Here is a 21,182-nt window from a genome sequence, read left to right on the forward strand (position 1 = left end):
TAGGAAGAAAATGTGCAAACAAGACAATGATAAAATGCCTAGCTTGCGCAGATGACTTGGCAATACTCAGCAACAACAGTGAAGCAGCGCAAGAAGCCCTGGAATATTTGCATGAAGTCTCTGAAAAAACGGGGTCACAGATAGATGAGAAAACTTGATATGTGAAAAGAAAGGATAACAATACACAAGCCAAGCACACAAAATACGGATTGGTTAACAGAGTGGAAAAATTCAAGTACCTTGGAGAGTACGTACAAATAGGAGGCTCAAACAAGGCATCCAATACTGAACAAACAGAAAAACTTCAGAAAGTGTACAAACTTATATGGACGCACTACAACAAAAGAAGCATCTCAAGACAGGTGAAACTCAGGCACTACACTACAGTTGTACTACCAGAAGTCCTCTGTGTAACAGAAATGACCACAATTGGGGCATCAGGCATCACAGAGAGAAAAGATAGACCGTAAAATCTGTTGAAAAAATTTTGGAGCAGTACACAGAGATGGTGTATGAATTAAGAGGCCAACCAAAGAACTGTACAAACATACAGACAGACTCACAGACATAATCAGAAAATGTAGGTTAACATTTTTTGGGCACGCACACAGAATGAACATCACCAGACTCACAAAGAGGATTTGTGATGTAGTCAACAGCTCATTAATAATAATAATAATAATAATAATAATAAACTGGTTTCATGAAATAGAAAAAGACCTGAAACAAGCAGAAGTCAATAAAGAAATGATACAAATTCAGAAACAAAATTATGAACACGAAATTTGAAGTAAAAGAAAGGAAGAGACTGGGGAAAATATGGACAGAACACAGGAAACACCAATACAGTCAAAGAATGAAGTGGTTTTGGCTAGAGGAAAAGAAGAAGAAAAGAGACTAAAGGTCGACAATAATAGTTTGGTCAAAAACCTGGAAGCTGCTCATTGAGACAGTGCATATTAAAACACAGTCAAGAGAACACAGTCAAGAGATGCCCATTTAATAAAATGGAGGGCTCTGCTAACAGCTGTCAGCTCTGCTGTAAACACACTATGTGTTCCCAACAGTGAATGGCGTTCCTTACCAGCAGGAGATATAAAACCATATCTTGTCTGATCCACAGTCTTAGAGCTGTCATCGAAAAAGATGGTAGCACCTTGGAAGTCTTTAAGAACTGGACGTAACAGCTGCTGGATACTTTAGGATCTTGGAAGAGATCAGTCCTAATTTGTGGCCTGGGCATCATCCAAGGGGGAATGCATGAGAAAACACAGGTAGCACAATCCAGGGAGGGAAATGTACATCTGGGCAAAGGAAAGAGATGTGTATTCCAGTTGGTAGCCCTACCCAAGGATGGGTATCAGGATGATGACACCAACTGTACGAGAGAGAATGGGGTATGTGGGATGATCAAGGAATTATTGAATGGCAATTGCATAGGATTCCAAGAGTTGGTACCATCTAATCTGAAGGGGGAAAATCTCCTCTTTAGCAAGAAGACTGTCTGCTAGATTAGTCCAAGAGGCACCAGTGGCCAAATGCATGTCATGATGATGGACTGAGTATAGCAGTTTTACAGCTGAAGGAGCTGCCACATTATAAACCTTGCATTCATAGTCCAGGCAGGAAGAAACCAGAGCCGGTAAATACAAACAAGAGAAGTACTGAAGATGATCGATATGAAACGTTCTGGCAAGATGACGCTGCCACTCGGCTGATAACCTGAGAAGATTTCATCACTCAATAGTAGCATGTTCCGCACCCCAAGATGTGTAGGTCCAAAAGCTGAGAGGGTTAAGCTCCCGCATACAACTAGCCTTCATGTGACGAATATGGGGGAGCCAGGTCAGCTTTTTACCAAAAAGGAGGCCCAAGAAACAGAACTGTGATACATCACCTATGTGATGAGTACCTAAGCAGAATTCCGGGTGAAGAAGAAAAGTGGTATGATGGCAGGAATACATGACCCACGTTACTGTAGGAGAGAACTGGAAACCATGGAAAAGAGCCCATGCAGGAGCCTGCCAGATGGCACTTTGGTAATGGAACTCAGCAGAGGTTACCAAGTGGGAGCTGTACAAAACGCAAAAATCCTTGATGTATATCACAGACGCGACCCTTGGCCCAACAGAGGTCACTAACTGATTAATGGTGATTGGGAAAAGAGTTATACTCAACACAAGCCATAAGGGATGCCATTCTCTAGAAAGCATGGAGAGCTGCATGAAGTACTGTCTCTAACACAGAACAACCAGTGGGATATAAAATGATGGATAAAAACCGGCACAGTGCCTCAAAAACCCCAGTCATGGAGGGTGAGTAAAATGAGATGATACCAAGTAGTGTCATGCACTTCATGCAGGTCAAAAAAGACTGTGACAAAGTATTGGGAGTTAGGAAACACCTGTCAGATTACTGTTTCCAACCTAAGCAGATTGTCAGTTGCAGATCATCCCTCCCGGCACCACACTGACAGGGAGACACGAGGCCCCATGATATGAGAACACACCATAATCTGTCGGAATCATGTTTTCAAGTAGCTTGCAGAGTATATTAGGCAGGCTAATCAGCCAGTAACTATTGAGAGACATTGGGTTCTAGCCTGGCTTAATGAACTATGCTATCTCACCACTGTGAGGGGAAGGCATCTTGGAACCAAGGTGGTTGAAGACACTGATGAGATCTTTGTGGAAAATTCAGGTATAGGAACACCTGGATGTGAACTGAATCACAACCTAGGGATGAGCCCATGTGCACAGGCAAGGGCCTGAAGTAGTTCCCATTCCGTGAAGGGTTAATTATACGGAGGGGAGTGAAACATGGTGGTGTAGCTCATATTCACAAAAGATGTAATGGCCCTTGGGGGAGGACAGGGGGCAGGAGAGATGTAGTTGGACTGAGGTCAGACGAAAGGAGAGGATGGATGGAGGTGGGTGGGAGAGGAGATGGACATGGAGAGGGGGAAAAATGAGGAGATTCACGGGGAGGAGGGGGGAAAGAGGGGATGCAAGGGGAGGAGGGGGAAAGAGGGGATGCAAGGGGAGGAGGGGGAAAAGGGGAGATGCACGGGGAGGAGGGGGAAAAGGGGAGATGCACGGGGAGGAGGGGGAAAAGGGGAGATGCACGAGGAGGGGGAGAAAAGAGGACATGCACAGGGAGGAGGGGGAGAAAAGAGGACATGCACAGAGAGAGGGGGAGAAAAGAGGACATGCACAGGGAGAGGGGGAGAAAAGAGGACATGCACAGGGAGAGGGGGAGAAAAGAGGACATGCACAGGGAGAGGGGGAGAAAAGAGGAGATGCACAGGGAGAGGGGGAGAAAAGAGGAGATGCACAGGGAGAGGGGAAGAAAAGAGGAGATGCACAGGGAGAGGGGGAGAAAAGAGGAGATGCACAGGGAGAGGGGGAGAAAAGAGGAGATGCACAGGGAGAGGGGGAGAAAAGAGGAGATGCACAGGGAGAGGGGGAGAAAAGAGGAGATGCACAGGGAGAGGGGGGAAAAGAGGAGATGCACAGGGAGAGGGGGGAAAAGAGGAGATGCAGAGGGAGAGAGGGGGGAAAAGAAGAGATGCACGGGGAGAGGGGAGGAAAAGAGGAGATGCACGGGGAGGATGGGGAAAAGAGGAGATGCACGGGGAGGAGGGGGAAAAGAGGAGATGCACGGGGAGGAGGGGGAAAAGAGGAGATGCACGGGGAGGAGGGGGAAAAGAGGAGATGCACGGGGAGAGGGGGGAAAAGAGGAGATGCACAGGGAGAGGGGGAAAAGAAGAGATGCACGGGGAGGAGGGGGAAAAGAGGAGATGCAGGGAGAGAGGGGAAAAGAGGAGATGCAGGGAGAGAGGGGAAAAGAGGAGATGCACATGGAGAGGGGGGAAAGAGGAGATGCACAGGGAGAGGGGGGAAAGAGGAGATGCACAGGGAGAGGGGGGGAAAAAAGGAGATGCTCAGGGCGAGGGGGGAATAAGAGACGTACAGGGAAAGGGAAAGGAAATAAGTGCTGGCCAGGGAGAGGGGAAGGGAAATAAGCACTGGACAGGGAGAGGGGAAGGGAAATAAGTGCTGGACAGGGAGAGGGAAAGGGAAATAAGCACTGGACAGGGAGAGGGAAAGGGAAATAAGCGCTGGACAGGGAGAAGGAAAGGGAAATAAGCGCTGGACAGGGAGAGGGAAAGGGAAATAAGCGCTGGACAGGGAGAGGGAAAGGGAAATAAGTGCTGGACAGGGAGAGGGAAAGGGAAATAAGTGCTGGACAGGGAGAGGGAAAGGGAAATAAGTGCTGGACAGGGAGAGGGAAAGGGAAATAAGCGCTGGACAGTGAGAGGGAAAGGGAAATAAGCGCTGGACAGTGAGGGGGAAAAATAAGCACTGGACAGGGAGGGGGGAAAATAAGCAATGGACTGAGCGGGGGAAAACAGCAGATGGACAGAGAGAGGGGGGGGCAGGAGATGGACAGAGAGAGGGGGGTATGAGACAGACAGGGGGCAGGAGATAGACAGGGGGCAGGAGATAGACAGGGGGCAGGAGATAGACAGGGGGCAGGAGATAGACAGGGGGCAGGAGATAGACAGGGGGCAGGAGATAGACAGGGGGCAGGAGATAGACAGGGGGCAGGAGATAGACAGGGGGCAGGAGATAGACAGGGGGCAGGAGATAGACAGGGGGCAGGAGATAGACAGGGGGCAGGAGATAGACAGGGGGCAGGAGATAGACAGGGGGCAGGAGATAGACAGGGGGCAGGAGATAGACAGGGGGCAGGAGATAGACAGGGGGCAGGAGATAGACAGGGGGCAGGAGATAGACAGGGGGCAGGAGATAGACAGGGGGCAGGAGATAGACAGGGGAGGACATGACAGAGACAGGGGGACAGGAAGTAGCAGGAGGGAGACAGCAGAGGGGGGGGAGGGGGACATGAGATAGACAGAGGGGGGACAAGAGATAGAGGGGGGCAACAGGATATAGGTAGAGAGATGGGGGATCAGGGGATAGGTAGAGAGATGGGGGGAACAGGAGATACGTAGAGAGATGGGGGGAACAGGAGATACGTAGAGAGATGGGGGGGGAACACGAGATAGAGAGATGAGGGAATAGGAGATAGGCAGAGGGGGGGGGGGAGACAGGAGGAGATTGGCAGAGGGACAAGGGAGAGATGGACTGAGAGAGGGAGAGATGGATATAAAAAATGAGGTAGGAGGGAGAAATGTGGGTGGCAGGTGGAAGATGGGGCTGATAGTGAGCAGTTGGAATTAGAAAGGGTATAAGGAATTAGGTGGATTTGAGAGAGTGTGTGAGACTGAAGAGGGGGAAAGTGCGAGGAGACAGATGGAATGGAGACAGGAGGAGGCAGTTGGGAGAGGGACAGTTTGAGGAGGAAATAGAAGAGGAATAGGTTGTTATGAAGCTGGTGGAAGAAGGGAGAGATAAATAGAAGAATGAAAGTAGAGTAGGAGAAAGATTTTAATTTTTCCTGGTGATTTTGATGAAACTATTACAACAGAATTTGGTACATATCTGACTCATTTTTTTGTGTGAAGTAGTGTGGAAGTAACCTATCCCTACTATACCTAGGGAGGGGAATGGGGATGAAAAGGGATTGGCACATAAAAATTGTCTAAAATGATTTAAAACCATCTACTGGTACTTGTTTCCTGTATTTAGTTGACTCTGAACACCTTAAAAGCATGAAGTGCAATTGCTCTCTGCTCAGTGTCTCAATCAGGCTGCGAGAATGAGAAATGCAGAAGACCAATATTTCTCTCAATGTGTTTTGGGATCAAAGCTCAGGTAACACAGCTGAATACCACAGAAAAATGTAACATCCTCTCTGGAGCAGTATGGTGTAAAACAGCAGAGATTCAGACACACAGGTGTGCAATATATGTGACACATGTCCACAGTGGCAAAGCCAGAGACAAAAAGTTAGTTCACAATCAAAAAGAGCCTGCTGAGGTTTATTATTTAACTATCTTAAAAGCAACAAAATTCAATATAATGGAGCATCTGGACCCACTTCTGAATGAAATTTATAATAATGTCTACCTGAAATCTAATTACTTTTCTAACCAAACTGGTAAGGAATTCATGAACATCAGCAGTGCCAAAGAACACAATCAGTTTTTTATATGTATTACAGTTGAAACTGATTGATAGCTTCCAGTGTAGGATAAACACAAGTCTGAGTGAACATTGTTCCACAGGTTTTCATTCCCCGTAAAATTTACGTTGGTCAACTGGATATTTATCATAGAACAGCAGTCACACACGCTTTAGAAACATGCATTAGGCCTCTTTACAATGAACACTGCTTCTTTATTATGCTTTAAATTCTTGAATCTATACTCTCTAAGAACTTGTAGTAGTAGTAGTAGTAGTAGTAGTAGTAGTAGGAGGAGGAGGAGGAGGAGGAGTAGCAGCAGCAGCAGCGTCAATGGCGGTGGTAGTGGTGGTTAATATTTTGAATTGCATTTATTAGTATTCCTACTTTCTTGCTTGATATCAGGTGAGAGATTGTTGAAGATGTTGACCAAATACAGAGACACTCTTTTTTACGTTGTATGTGGCATATCCCATGGATCGCATCATGAGAGGGCTCTGAGACATGAATGGAAGTAAACTGCGTGCATTTTATTTAAGTACGACAGAACAGACCTGCTAAATTTTAAAAAATAGTATAGTATTACAATTTTCAATTGCTGATACAACAATCTACCATCTTTAAATTTGCGAGTCCATGTGAAGATGCTTTTCAGTGACATAGGTGCTGTTTTACTTAAATTTATCCTTGTTACATGAAATGTTTTAAGGACTGTGACTTTACTGTAAATTTATGAAATAATTGTTTCATAACTGAACATTCTTCAATTCACTCTTAACCTCTATATATGAAATAAGAGACTCTAAATATGCTCTGATAGGATATTGAATACACACACACACACACACACACACACACACACACACACACACACACATATATACATCCCCTTTCCATGCTAATGATAAACCTTTGAAGATTTTTAGAGGTTATGTTTGCTCTTAGTATTAAGAGGGTGATTCAAAAAATAACAGCAATATATTTCCTGCAAAGCACATATTTCACCTACAGGTACAAACAAGATGTCATTTGAAACTTCCTGACAGATTAAAACTGTGTGCCAGGCCGAGACTCTAACTTGGGACCTTGCCTTTCAGGAAGTTTCATATCAGCGCCCACTCTGCTGCAGAGTGAAAATCTCATTCTGGAAACATCCCCCAGGCTGTGGCTAAGCCATGTCTCCACATAATCCTTTCTTTCAGGAGTGCTAGTTCTGCAAGGCTCGCAGGAGAGCTTCTGTAAAGTTTGGAAGGTAGGAGACAAGGTACTGGCAGAAGTAAAAGCTGTGGGGACGGGGCGTGAGTCGTGCTTGGGTAGCTCAGTCGGTAGAGCATTTGCCCGCGAAAGGCAAGGTCCCGAGTTCGAGTCTCAGCCTGGCACATAGTTTTAATCTGTCAGGAAGTTTCATATCAGCGCACACTCCGCTGCAGAGTGAAAATCTCATTCAAGATGTCATTTTTCAACATAATTACCCTCCTTTTCAATACACTTCTCATACCGTTGCACCAAATTTTCTATTTAGTTCAAATAAAAAGTTTTTGGTTGTGCCTGCAACCAAGAGTTCACCACTTCTTTAACCTCGTCATCACTTTCAAATCACTGTCCTCTGATGGTGGCCTTCAGGCATCCAAATGTGTGGTAATCTGAAGAAGCAAGATCAGGGCTGACGGTGATGCAGTATGACATGAAATATCAATCTCCGAATGACGGCAAGAGTTGCAGTGGCGGTGAGTGGGCGCACATTGTCATGAACGGTAAGAACGTGTCTATACAATGTCCTCTGTGATGGCTCCATAATGGTGGCTTTCTCTCATTCTCCAACATGGCACTATACTGGGCACTGTGCACTTTTCACCCCTTTGATGAGAGTGCTAGAGAATCAGCCCAGCCATATCCCAGAAGAGGGTGAAAAGGACCTTCCTGACGGCTGTAGAAGATGTATGTCACCAAGACTGTCTTTTGCTTTCCAGTTCACGGTGATGCACTCATGTTTAATCTCCTCTGATGATACATGTCAGGAAGTCGTGCCCTTCAACATTATATAGTGCAACGAATGATGTGGAAGCCTGAACACACATCATCTAGTGTTCACCAATGAGCATCCTAGCCACCCATCGTGTGCACAAAAAACTGTACTTAAGAACCTCACTAATAATGGAATGAGTGGATGTGACACTGACACTCATTTGCCTGGCTGAAGCTACTACAGAAATACACCAGTTCTCACAACTAACGGTGTCAGCACGTCCTACATTTTTGTCAATAATGGCCATGCTGGGATGACCAAATTGTTGCTCATCTGTGACAGATGTATGTCCACTTTTAAAGGCATCTACCCATTCACACACACTTCTGTCACTAATGCAACTACTTCCATACCTTTCCAACATCCTTCTATGGATCTGCTAAGATTTTACACCCTCCAACCAAAAAAAACCATATTACTGCTCACTGTTCTTCTACGGTGGGCTAGGTATATGGCCATTTTGTTACAGCTACTTTTCCTATTCAGTTTGTCATATCATCTACCAGCATATGCCGGAACTTTCTCAAAGCATGTATCTTCACATCCCAGGAGCTTCAAATGCTTGATGTGTTAATTGCATTCAATACTGACACTTTCCTGTTACTTTTTAAACTGCCCTCATACAGTCACAAGTTGTCTTTCTTCTTTTAACAAAAGGAAAATATTGGATTCAACAATGGACACTTAATAAATATATGTTCTGTTAAACAGTTTCAAAACTATCACATTTCTTGACTACAAATAACCGAAGAAATTAAACAATCTTTCACCTTATAGTTGAGGCAGTGAGAAGAACATTAGGTATATAAGTAATACTGAATTTGTCACTTAACTTTCGGATAATAATGTCACAGGCATGGCCACCTGTGAAAGCACTCGTGCCTGTAGAGCCGATTGTGCGCACATGATGGTCAACTGTGTGTCCACCCGAATGAATGATCGTCTCCCAACTGGAGTTAAAGGAGAGTTGACTGTCCAAAGTCAAAACACATTGCTGAGCACAATTTGCTTGACTTCAATAAATATTCACAACATATGTCTTACGGATCCAGGTTCTCTGAATAAAGTGAATGGGTATTCTCACAACACAACCACACTCCCACAAATTATTTTGGCCTCAGTCCTTGCCAGACCAGGCCCCACATAGATAGCAAAGAAAACTACTCTTGTAGAGGCAAATTACGTTTTAACACAACTCTTTCTGAAATGCACTTCTATCAACTGAAACTGATTTTCATTATTTGCATAGATTACCAAGAGTAAGGCTAAACATTCTGGATAGTAACTGAGAAAATTGCAAAATATGTGACCATCCCTAACCATCCCTATGGAAGATCTTAGTTGTCAATCACACACAGTATTTTTGTGCCTACATCTTACTCCACAAGCTTCCTCATTGGAAGGGTACTTATGGCAAGACTATCATTTTACCCATTTCCTGTCCGATTTATGTATGATGTGTGGGAAGAATGACTACAGGTAAAGCCTCCAAATGAGCTCCAATTTGCCTGATTTGATTATTGTGATCATTTAATGAGACATATGGCAGAGAAAGTAATATGTTACCTGACTCTTCTTGGAATGTACAGTCTCAGGTTTTAACGGTAAACTTCTCCATCATGAACAACACTTTACCTTTAGTGTCTGCAAATTGAGTTTGATTAGCATCTCCATAATGCTTACTAAATTACCCTGGAGAAAAAAACGTAACTTTCTGTTTGGCTTTCTTAATCTCTTGCATTAATTCTATGTGGTAAGGGTCACAGACTGATGAACAACACTTAAGAAATTTTAAAATGAGTATTTTGTAAGACTTCTTTCATGGTTGAATTACATTTCCTTAAGAACTCCAACTGAATCCCAGTCTAGTACTTGCTTCTCGTACAGCTTTCATGCAGTCATTCCACTTTAGGTTGCTTAGGACAATTACTAACAGGTTCTTCTGGTTTCCACTGTTTTATTGTCAATAGCGCAATCGAAAAGTTGTGGATCCCACTACCTATTTACATCCAATATGTTACATTTATTTACATTCATGGTCCATTAGCAGTCCTTGCACCATACCTCAGCAGGTCTTAAAAGCATTTTTCAACAGTTGTTTGATACTGTCACCTTCTAATAAACAGCAGCTTTGTTTGCAAACAGCCTCAAGGTTGGAGAACTAAAATAGTTACTTTTAGGCCTGTAGAATTGATCCAATTAGAATCATGCATTAAGGTCTAACCACAATATTATAAAAAGAGTAGATTGCTACTCACTATATAGACAGGCACAAAGAAAAGACTGCTATGAATTTCAGCGTTCACACACATTCACAAAACTTGCACACATACGGCCACTGTGGCTAGTAGCTGCAACTGACAGGAGCAGCAATCTGGTGAAGGTGGTGGGTATAAGGACAAGGCATAGGACAGGGAATGGGAGGGATAGGAGAGTATGGGTGAGGGAAGACATAGTGCTGCTTGTGTGAGCATGCAGGGACTGTGTGGGGGCAGGATAGGGCTGCTAAGAGCAGGCACAGGGAAGGGGGGGGGGGGGGCAGAGAAGTGGAGAAAGTGGGTTGGGTTGTTTGGGGAAGGAGACCAGACAGTGAGGTCATTGGTCTCATCGGATTAGGGAAGTACGGGGAAGGAAGTCGGCCGTGCCCTTTGAAAGGAACCATCCCGGCATTTGCCTGGAATGATTTAGGGAAATCACGGAAAACCTAAATCAGGATGGCCGGACGCAGGATTGAACCGTCGTCCTCCCGAATGCGAGTCCAGTGTCTAACCACTGCACCACCTCACTCGGTGGAGAAAGTGGAAAACACTAGCGGGTGCATTGGCAGAACTGAAGGACATGTAGTGAAGAAGTGAGAGCAGGGAAGAGAGTAGGTGGACAACAGGACCAGCAAAGATTGAGGCCACATGGGTTAAAGAAACAGACGTTATATTGCAGGGAGAATTCCAACCTGTGCAATTTAGAAAAGCTGGTGGGGATAGGAAGGATCCAGATGGCGCAGGCTGTGAAGCTGTCACTGAAGTGAAGCACAGTGTGTTGGACAGTATGTTCAGCAACAGAGTGGTCCAGCTGTCTCTTGACCACAGATTGTCAATGGACATTCGTGCAGATAGACAACCTTATGTTTGTCATGCACACGTAGAATGCAGCGCAGTGGTTGCAGCTTCGTTAGGAAATCACATGGCTGCTTCACATGGATGCCTTGCCTTTGATGGGATAGGAGATACCTGTGACTGGACTAGAGAAGGTGGTGGTAGGGAGACATATGGGACAGGTCTCGCATCTAGGTCTAATGCAGGAATATGAGCTATGAGCCAAGAGGCAAGGATTTGACAGCACGAGTGGAGTAAAGAGGGACCAGGTTTTGCGTAGATTCTGAGGTGAGGGGTTGGGGGGGGGGGGGGGGGGTGGAGGAGGATACCACTTGGGAGTGGTGGGAAGGATACTGAGTAGAAGGTTTCTCATCTCATGGTAGCAAAACCCTGGTGGAGAATGTGATTCCGTTGTTCCAGTCCTGGGCGGTACTGAGTCACAAGCACCCAGTAGTCTTTTCCCCTTCTCTTTTCTGCTTTCCCCCACACCCTCCTCACAGTCTTTCCAACTGCACCTAACAACTCTACCCTGTCCTCACCACATTCCTACATACTCACACAGGCAACTTTACACCTTCTCCCACCCCTACCCTAAAATCCCTCCCCCCTGCCACTCCCCCCCCCCCCCCCCTCACCCACACCAGATTGTTGCTCCCATCACTTGCAGCTGCTGTCAGCAGTTCAGACATAGTGGCCAGAGCCAGTGATTATGTGTGCGCATTTACTATTCTGGAATAAGGCATTTGGCTGCAAGCTTTAATTTACAGCAGCCTTTCAACATGCCAGTCTGCGACCCAATGTCTTCTTTATATGGTGAGCAGTTATCTAACATTTTCATAATATTGTTGTAATTCCATCCTGGACTTCCCATTGATTGATTTTTCCTAATTGCTTTTCTTCCATCCCACAACCGAGCACTGTTTGCATTTGTTAGTTTTCTCCATCATATAACTTTACTCAGTGTCCATCCTTTTCTTTATCTTGTGTGTTTTTAACTGTTGCCTTGCAAACTGCACACATGCTGTCTTATGAGCCACAATGTATCAATGCTCTCGTCCGCATACAATACATGGCTACACGACTGCATGGATTGTTGGTGTGACATTTCGTGTCCCACATTCTTCCCACCAATATAATTATTCCTAAAACTTCAAACTGATCACACTTCTTCCCTCACTCTCACTTATTTTTGCATGTTTTTTTCCACACCTTCCTGTGCCACAAGAACTTGTTGAACCCCGTTTTTACCAACCCCCCGTCCCCCCTCTCTCTCTTATTACAGCACACATATAATAACCTCACCTTACCCATTTACACACATATCTACACTCCAACCTGCATTCCACCATTACTGTCTTTTAAATTATTTTTCACTTCGGTCTCATTGTGTTTTCACTTTGATTTTTGTTTTTTTCCGCCCTTCATAATTGAGCCTATCCCCCAGGTTCCATTTTTTCCATGTATTTCACTCATGCCATCCTTTTTGTGAGTTTTTTTCCGTGTGTTTTACATGTTTTTACCTCCACTATGGTTCCTTTTTCCTTCCAGCTATACCAAAACAGAAATTTCCCTATTCCTAGCCATAACCAAGTCCTACATAATGTTCCTGTGTTGTTGCCTAGCTCACAGAATCCCCACAATTGTGTGACCAGCAAATTACCCACCTCTGGCTGCAAACCCTCCTTCTCCTGACCTCTACCTGATCAAATTCATTAAGTGCATAGCACTCACCAACCCAGTCCAGCAAACCCATGTAAAACAGACCCATACCTCTTGCAGCAGCTCCACCTGTAAAACTCTCCTGCATTGCAAGTCCAAATTTCTGCATTCAATCTCTCACATTAAATTCCTTAAAGTAACTGGAGCAGCATGCACAATGCCACCTCAAAAGACTCTCCGCATTGTTCATTCCTGCTCCCACCACAGACTACAACACTTTTATGAGAGGCTCCAACCTCTCCTGCATCCCTCACAGCCAACAAACCCCGCCTCGCAGACCTACTTCATTTACTACACCCTCAGAAACTCACTCTCAGCACCTCATAGAATCCAGAACCTAAACAAACTCAAAACCCAGGCTGGGATCTTTCCTCCAAAGGCCTCACATGCACAGAAGTATCAGTCCTTTACAAAGGCCTTACCTTTTGCCCCACTCCCTAATTCAGTCATGCTGGACTTGTTAAACAGCTTCTCTTCTCCCCCTTTTCACCACCAACCCTCTCAATTAGACTCAATCCAAAACTAATATCAAACCCCGTCTGGCTCAATTCACTCCTCCATCCAACTGTGATCCACCCCCACTGCCCTTAAATCAGCCCATTAGCTTTCCAGCATTACTTAACCCCGAATCTTGCCTTACCATCGTTTCCCAAATCCCTCAACACAGAAACTCACATTACATCTGCAGAAAGGACTGAAATCCACCACGTAAAAACTGATCCCAACTTTATAATCCTGTTCACCAACAAAGACTCCACACTGTAGTTTGAACTGCAGAGGCTACCTGGCAGAAGGACTCCACCCATTTTCAGATTCGTCCACCTACAAACCCTGCCACAATGACCACATTCCAGAACTCCAAGATCTCCAGTCCTTCCTCAAATCAGCTGGCCTGTCCGGTGAGTCTCTCTCTCTCTCTCTCTCTCTCTCTCCAACCTCCCAGGATGCCTCATTGTGACCAGTTACTGTGCTCCCACTTTGAGAATATCTGCTCTTGTGGACCAAGACCTTCAGCCTATCACATGTAACCTACCTGCCTGTACAAAAAAAAGTCAACCATATTTTCCACCAAATCTCCCCAGTTCCTGTTCCTTTAGCCACAGCACCCTGCTCATCACCGTTAATGAACCTCCCTCTACACTACACTAACATCCAAAATGTCTGTGGCCTGGCTTCCATGGAATATTACTTTTCCCAATGCCTGACTAATTCCAAACCTACAACCACCTTCATGGTCAACATACCAACTATATCCTCACCCACAATTTTTTCTCATTTAAAGACATCGCCTACAAACAAATCAGTGGTACAGCAATGGGCACCCGCATGGTGCCATCGTACGCCAACCTATTCCTGGGCCATCTATATGAATCACTCCTAACCATCCAGAATCCCAAAGCCATGACCTGATTCAGATTCACTGGTGATGTCTTCATGATTTGGACCAAGGGTAAGGACACCCTATCCATAGTCCTCCATAACCTCAACAATTTCTCCCCCATTCGCTTCACCTTGTTCTTCGCAACTCAGCAATCCACCTTCCTTGATGTTTACCTCCACCTCAAGGACGGCGACATCAGACCTTTCATCCACATCAAACCTACATACCACCATCAATATTTCCACTTCAACATCTGCCACCCATTCCACGCCAAGAATTCCCTTCCATATAGCATAGCCACCCATGGTCATCATATCAGTAGTGATGAGAAGTCCCTCTGCAAATATACCAAGTGTCTGACTGAAGCCTTCACAGATCGAAACCAACATTCCAACATTGTACAGAAACTGATCTCCCATGCATTGTTAAAGTTAAAGAGCCGATATGAAAGTGAAACAACTGACTTGGCAGAAAACTGCAAAATAATACATCAGCAAATATGAAGGACAGAATAAAAACAATTTTTGATACTAGTAACACACATCAACAACTCATTAAGTCATGCATATAGCGATAGAACTGTCGGGTGCTTCAAAAATAATGAAAAATACCATCAAACTATGAAATACCTAAACAAAAAAAGAAGCTAAAAATAATTTGTGCCACCACAAGCATTTCCTTATTGTTTGCATCTGACCATTTGTAAAACATATTTGTTCTGAACTACTCTTTTGACTAAATTTCAGCTGCAATTTTTGGAAGCCAGTGCTTCCATAAAATTTTCATGTTGCCTTCTACAATTTTCAAGTATGACAAAACAAACAAGCTCATTAGAAGTAAAATGCATCAAATAAATAGAAAAACTTCCATCAGTTTGTAAAAGTTGTATACAAAATTACTCAAGTAAGAATATTAATCAAAATAAAATCACAAACGGCACTAATTTAACAAATTAATTTTCTAATTCTGCATAAAAATATCTACAAGGATTAAATTTCACTTTAAAGCATAATACGTGACTGTAAGGGGAAAAAAAGAAATAAAATAATTCTTTTAGGCCTAATAATCGAAATACTGACAACATAATAAGAGAAGAGCTCTGCATTTGGTATTAAGGATTAGTGGCTTCATATGCATCTGCCAAAAGCTATACATAGTGTGTATGCTTTTTCCACCACACGTTCTATTTTGCCATGTTTTCACAATATTACATTAGTACAAGTATGATTGTGTCTTGGATAACACACCTCATACACCACTCTTGACAATTAATACACGGTAACTAATACTCATAAGCATTTCTGATTGTACCATTAACTTTGTTTTATCAGCAGTGAAAGAAAGTCTTCTAAATTAAGAAAAAGGACAGATAAGTCAGAAGTCATATAAACTTTGTGTATAAATATTCCATCTAGCAATGTAACATGTTCATCTATTTCTCAAAATGGTAACACACAGTTATTCAGAACATCGATTACACACTACAATAGGTGCCAATCTAAGTTTTCATGTATCTAGCATATTTATAAACAAATTAATGAAAAATCTTCACCTTTTTCAATAACATGCAAGGACTGTCGCAAGTGTTCTGGGAAAACATGAAGGGAACAACCTCTCTGACACGGGTAATTCAAAATAACATTGTATACACCAACATTAACACAATATAGGACAATAAACAAGAAGATAAATTTACTCACGGCATAATACTATCCTTACACAGATTTCAGTGTATAGTGCAAAGTATAGAAAAGATTTTTACTTACGTTCTCACATTCACTCTCATCGCAAACACACACACACACACACACACACACACACACACACACACACACAGTAGCTACCTTTCTTTTTTTTTTCTGACACGTAAACAAATCCACTACACAAGAAACAAAACATTCAAATAAAGTCTTATACTACATTTAAGATAAGTTATGAAAGTGATAAACAAGATATAGCTGACAATTTACATGATTTACTGTAGTACTGTAGAAGAGTATTCATCAATCAATAACTGTTTATCTTGAAAATTTCATTCTCTATTACCAATTTAGAGTCTCTTCATACTGTTCACAGATCAACTGTCCATACACTGTGATTTGCACTGTGCTCGTATTTTGTTAGTTACTATGACGCAAGAAGTAAGAAAATGGGAGCATTGTGAACAAATACAAAAACTGTTTGGGCCTAGTGAACAACCCAAGTGCGCACTTATAGTAGATGAATATGGAAACATCCAAAATAGATTAATAATGATAAAATAAATTTGATAACATAAATACTGACTGAGTGCTGCAGTCCTTCCCACAGCAACATATGACACAATCAAAGTGTTTATATATTATGGAAACTATAATAAATTTACATCATGACTGTGTACATAGTGTATGTAGCTATCTCAAATATTATGACTAGAACAAATATCAAAGTGAGCTCAATATGACAGCTACGCTACTGACATGAATAAAAGAAAACACAGGAGATATGAAATGTGCGAACTGTATTGGACTTATACATAAACAACTAAGTGGTGTGAAGGCACATCAGCTGAAACTACATTAATATGCCACAAACTAGTGTACAAATTTAACATACAGAAAATGGTGTGAAGGCCCCTTGCTTTGGAAATCTGTGGTAAGTTCCTACGAGACCAAACTGCTGAGGTCTGTATATTTGTACTTCTAACATCAGCACTATAAATGTATTGGTACTGCAGCTTTCATCTCTATGCACACATGGATGCATACACACTGGTACTAAAAATCTTACATTGTTTCTTTTATTTGCCCTGAAACTGTCTCAAATGGCTATATAGTCAGTTATCCCGCCACTATATTTGTTTTTTTCCCTATTCCTTCTATTCCAATGCTTTCCTAAAAACTGTGTATCACAAGCGTCATGGAATGCTTGTAACTAATAATCCGTTTAGCTGTAAAAACAAAATATTCCCCTCAAGAATACGAAGCATTAAGCTCAATCAAAGGCTGGGATGGCATGACACTTATGTTAGGTATTACAAGGTAGGAACGCGAGTTCTCTTAAAATAATGAATAGTTTAAATTTCTGTGTGCATACCCATAGTGTTCTCATTACTTACATAAATCATGCCAATAGATTTTTATATGGAAACTTTGATACCAAATAAGAAGAATAACATGAAAGAAAGAAGGATTTAAATTTTCAATACTGACAGTTGCTTATCGTACCAACTTACGGTTATCAAACTTACGACGGCTTACTGGCGTCGTTGGTCGGTTTCAAAACCTGTAAATTCAATAGAGTTCACACAAGAACACGGGTCCGCTAAATAAAACGTTTTTGATTTTGTTGCGTTTCACATTACTAAAATCAAACGATTCTATGCATATTCCGGCATATCAGGAATACAAACGAACAAAATCGACTTTTTCCACTGTTCTGTCCAGCGCATCCTCATTCATCCTGTTTACAAACACAATGTCACGACAAGGCACAATTAAACAAATGAATAAAAGCCAAAGATAGCTACGAATACAGTGGAATGTCAACCACGGTCCCCTCTATTTCTAAAGGTGGCTGTGGGTCAACGCAGAACTTCATACATGATTCATCCAAATATTTCGCACAGAATAGAAATATACATTGTATGATTATCGACTGGCGTCGAATCTAATACTTCAAAAAGTGGACTCTGTTTTGCTTATAGGTAAAGCGGTATAATTATTGACAACATGAGACGGAAGAATTCACCACTTAGGAAATATATATTTATTTATTTGGTGTTAGATTATATCCACCTATTAAACAGCTGCTTTGTTTCTACATAAAGTACACTTTCAAGATTTACTGGTTTTACGTTCTGATACAAAAGTGAAATTAAATAATAATGTGACAGACATATATAGGAGAGGTTGGTGTTAACTGAACCTCGAGGTTAATCGGCCCATCACATTAATTAACGATTAAAGAGGGAAAATAATTTTTTTATCATAAAGTTGTTAGTTAGCGGTGTTATCTGAAGGTATATGACAGCTGTACACTGACAAGCCAAAACATTGTGAACACCCTCCTTATTAGCTTGTTAGTCCTTCTTTGGAACGAAACGGGTTACTGGTTCTGCGTATCAGGGATCAGACATTTCTCTGGTAGATTTTTGGAATATGTGGCATTAGATGTCTACTTATAGGTCATGTAATTCGCGCAAATAAAGAGCACTGATTCGCGTACGTGGTGATGACGTCCATTACCGATTCAAGTGGGTTCCATAGGATTTACATCCGGTGAATTTGGTCACCCAGACATCCACGTGAGTTTACTATAAAGGTCCTCAAACCACTGTAGCATAGTTCTGGCTCCGAGACATGGATAATTATACTGCTGAAAGAAAACATCGGCGTCGGGGAAGACATCAAGCAAGAAGTGATGCAGGTGGTTTGCAGCTGTCGCGTGTCTTCGGTTACTACCATAGGTCCCATACAAGGTTAGGAGAATGTCTCCCATAACATAATATTGTTTCTACCAGCAGGCGTCTGTGGCGAGCTGTAAGTTACGAGCCCCCATTCACCTCAGTGACAGCTTTTCCAGAGATGACCACTGACATAGTGAAGAAAAACGTGATTCATCCAAAGAGCCAACAAGGTCCATTGATCGACAGTCGAATACCGATGGTCCCTTGCCCATTGCAATCGTAATTGACGATGTCGTTGAGTCAAAATGTAAACATGTAGGGCCGGTCTGCTGCGGAAATCTGTGTTCAACAATGAACGGTGAACAGTGTGCTCCAGAACACTTTTGTGTGCACCAGCATTATGCTCTTTCGGCAGAGACGCCACAGATCACCATCTATCCTACTTTACCGAGCAGACAAGACCCTCAACCCCACGTTCTGCGAAGAGTTATAGACGTCGGACCATTTAAGGCATAGTGGCAGTTTCATTGTCCTTCTATCTGTTTCCATAGGTACTCATAACAGTAGCATGTGACCAGCAGATGAAAATTCGACCAGCTTCCCAGTTTTTGAGATACTTGTCACAGGCTCTGAGTAATAATAATCTAGCCTTTGTCAAAGTCGCTTATCTCAATGCATTTCCCATTTGCAACCCATATCTTCGCTAGGGTGATCTTCCTTCTGTGTATGTTCCATTTACTTACATTTGCCACCATGTCTCCTGCCCTCAACGCCACCAGATGCAGTCCAATGACGCAGTGCGCAGTGGTCATAATGTTTTGGCTTATCAGTGTACGTTAGCTAATTTTGCAGATTTGCTTAAAAATGTGAAATCCAGAGGTAAAAGTAATTTTTTCTCTCATCTAAGTAATTCTCCTAATATTTTAATTACCAATAGGACAAATTTTGTTTCTTTGAGTCAAATTCAATGGTTATTACTTTATGACATACAAGCCGTGCATAGAGTCATATCCTCACTATTTGGAAGATTTTCGATTAAGTGAAGTGGACCAATAAAAACTGGGGTTAGGTGGACTGGTTCAGTTAACAACAGAAATTTGCTATTAAATGAATATAATGAGTAACTTCACAAGAACATGAGCAAGTGCCCCCAAAATCGCTGCAGCCTCATAGGGGGAGCATATCCTTTGGCTTTTTAACTGTCTTCAACATCTTGAAAGACTTTAATGTCAGTGATATTGAGCCTTTCAATTCAGACATACTTACTAGATTTTTTTGCTATCAAATGCAATGGACACACAACTACCAAGTTAGCGAGAAACAGCCAGTGATTCACAGGAAGAAGGTGCTAGCAAACCTTCAAATGACAATGCAGAGAATATTGGACGTCAGATAATATCAGCAAACAGAAGTTAAACATCTTGAGCAATTCTGGCCATATTCTGAGACTGGTGCAAGGAAAACAGAAACAGGTAGAAAGAAACAAAAAATCGACTGCCCTTAACAGACTGTTATTCACAGTACACCAGTTAAACAACAGACAGGTGCAGCAGCGAAAGACAGAAGATCAAAAAAGTTTCAAAAAACATAAATTCAACATAGGAAAGCCTTCAGTCAAATGCCAGACATTGGAACAGAGCAGAAGAAACTCTGAAGATGTTTGGTACACTGTTTTTTTTTTTTTACTTTATTGTTATTTTAAACCTGTACAACAGGCAGGCTGTCAGCAGCACACTACGCTGCTCTTCAGCCATAGAATATACAAGGAGCAAAAACAGTGAGAAGACACATAAGTGACAGAACGGTGGGCAATAAAACAGGAGACACATAGAGACAAACACGGAGCCGTTCACACTCGTCGATAATCCACACTGCTAACTGATGAGATGACACACAAACACTGAAGATGACGATGGCTCTGGTGAACGATGGAGTGTGACAGTGAACACTAAGCACTAAACACGACGGCACACACGAAACACTGATGGCGGTGATCTCCGGCACGCGAAGGTCCACTTAGCGTGTGCGAGTCCGGGGACCTGCCAAGAGGGGAACAGGGGTGAGGTGGGGGAGAGGGGAGAAAGAGGATGCCAATGGCCGAGGAGACGGGGGCAGGAGGAGAGGGACAGGGAAGGGGAAGCACGGGGGAGGAGGGGGGAGAAAAGGAGGAGGGAGGGAAAAGGGAGGGAGGGTGCCCAGAGGAGCAAGCACAGGAGGAGGGCGGGAGGATCAAAGTTGGTAGGAGGGGTAGATGGAGGGGAGGAGGGCATCATCAGGGAGGGGGATCTGGCGGAAGCCACCTTGGGAGAGATGGAGACCGGGTGGGACGTGCGAATACAGGCGCGGCAACGGGCGGGGGTGGGAGAGGATCGGGGAGACGAGCGGGTGAGGAGGATCAAGTTTACGGGAGGTGTACAGGATCCGTATCCTTTCAAGGAAAAGGAGGAGGTGGGGGAAGGTGATGAGATCATACAGGATCCGCGTGGG

General features: G+C 43.1%; 1 protein-coding gene across 1 annotated transcript in view; it reads right to left on the bottom strand.

The window, feature by feature from the left end:
- Positions 1 to 17,773, bottom strand: part of LOC126176081 (uncharacterized) — a 126,426-nt gene extending 108,653 nt beyond the window's left edge. The window contains exon 1 of the mRNA XM_049923217.1: positions 17,523 to 17,773. The gene's annotated coding sequence lies outside the window, so the exon portion shown is untranslated. The remainder of the gene's footprint in view (positions 1 to 17,522) is intronic.
- Between the last annotated feature and the right edge of the window lie 3,409 nt (positions 17,774 to 21,182).

The sequence above is a fragment of the Schistocerca cancellata genome, chromosome 3 (assembly GCF_023864275.1).
Source record: "Schistocerca cancellata isolate TAMUIC-IGC-003103 chromosome 3, iqSchCanc2.1, whole genome shotgun sequence".
NCBI lineage: Eukaryota > Metazoa > Arthropoda > Insecta > Orthoptera > Acrididae > Schistocerca > Schistocerca cancellata.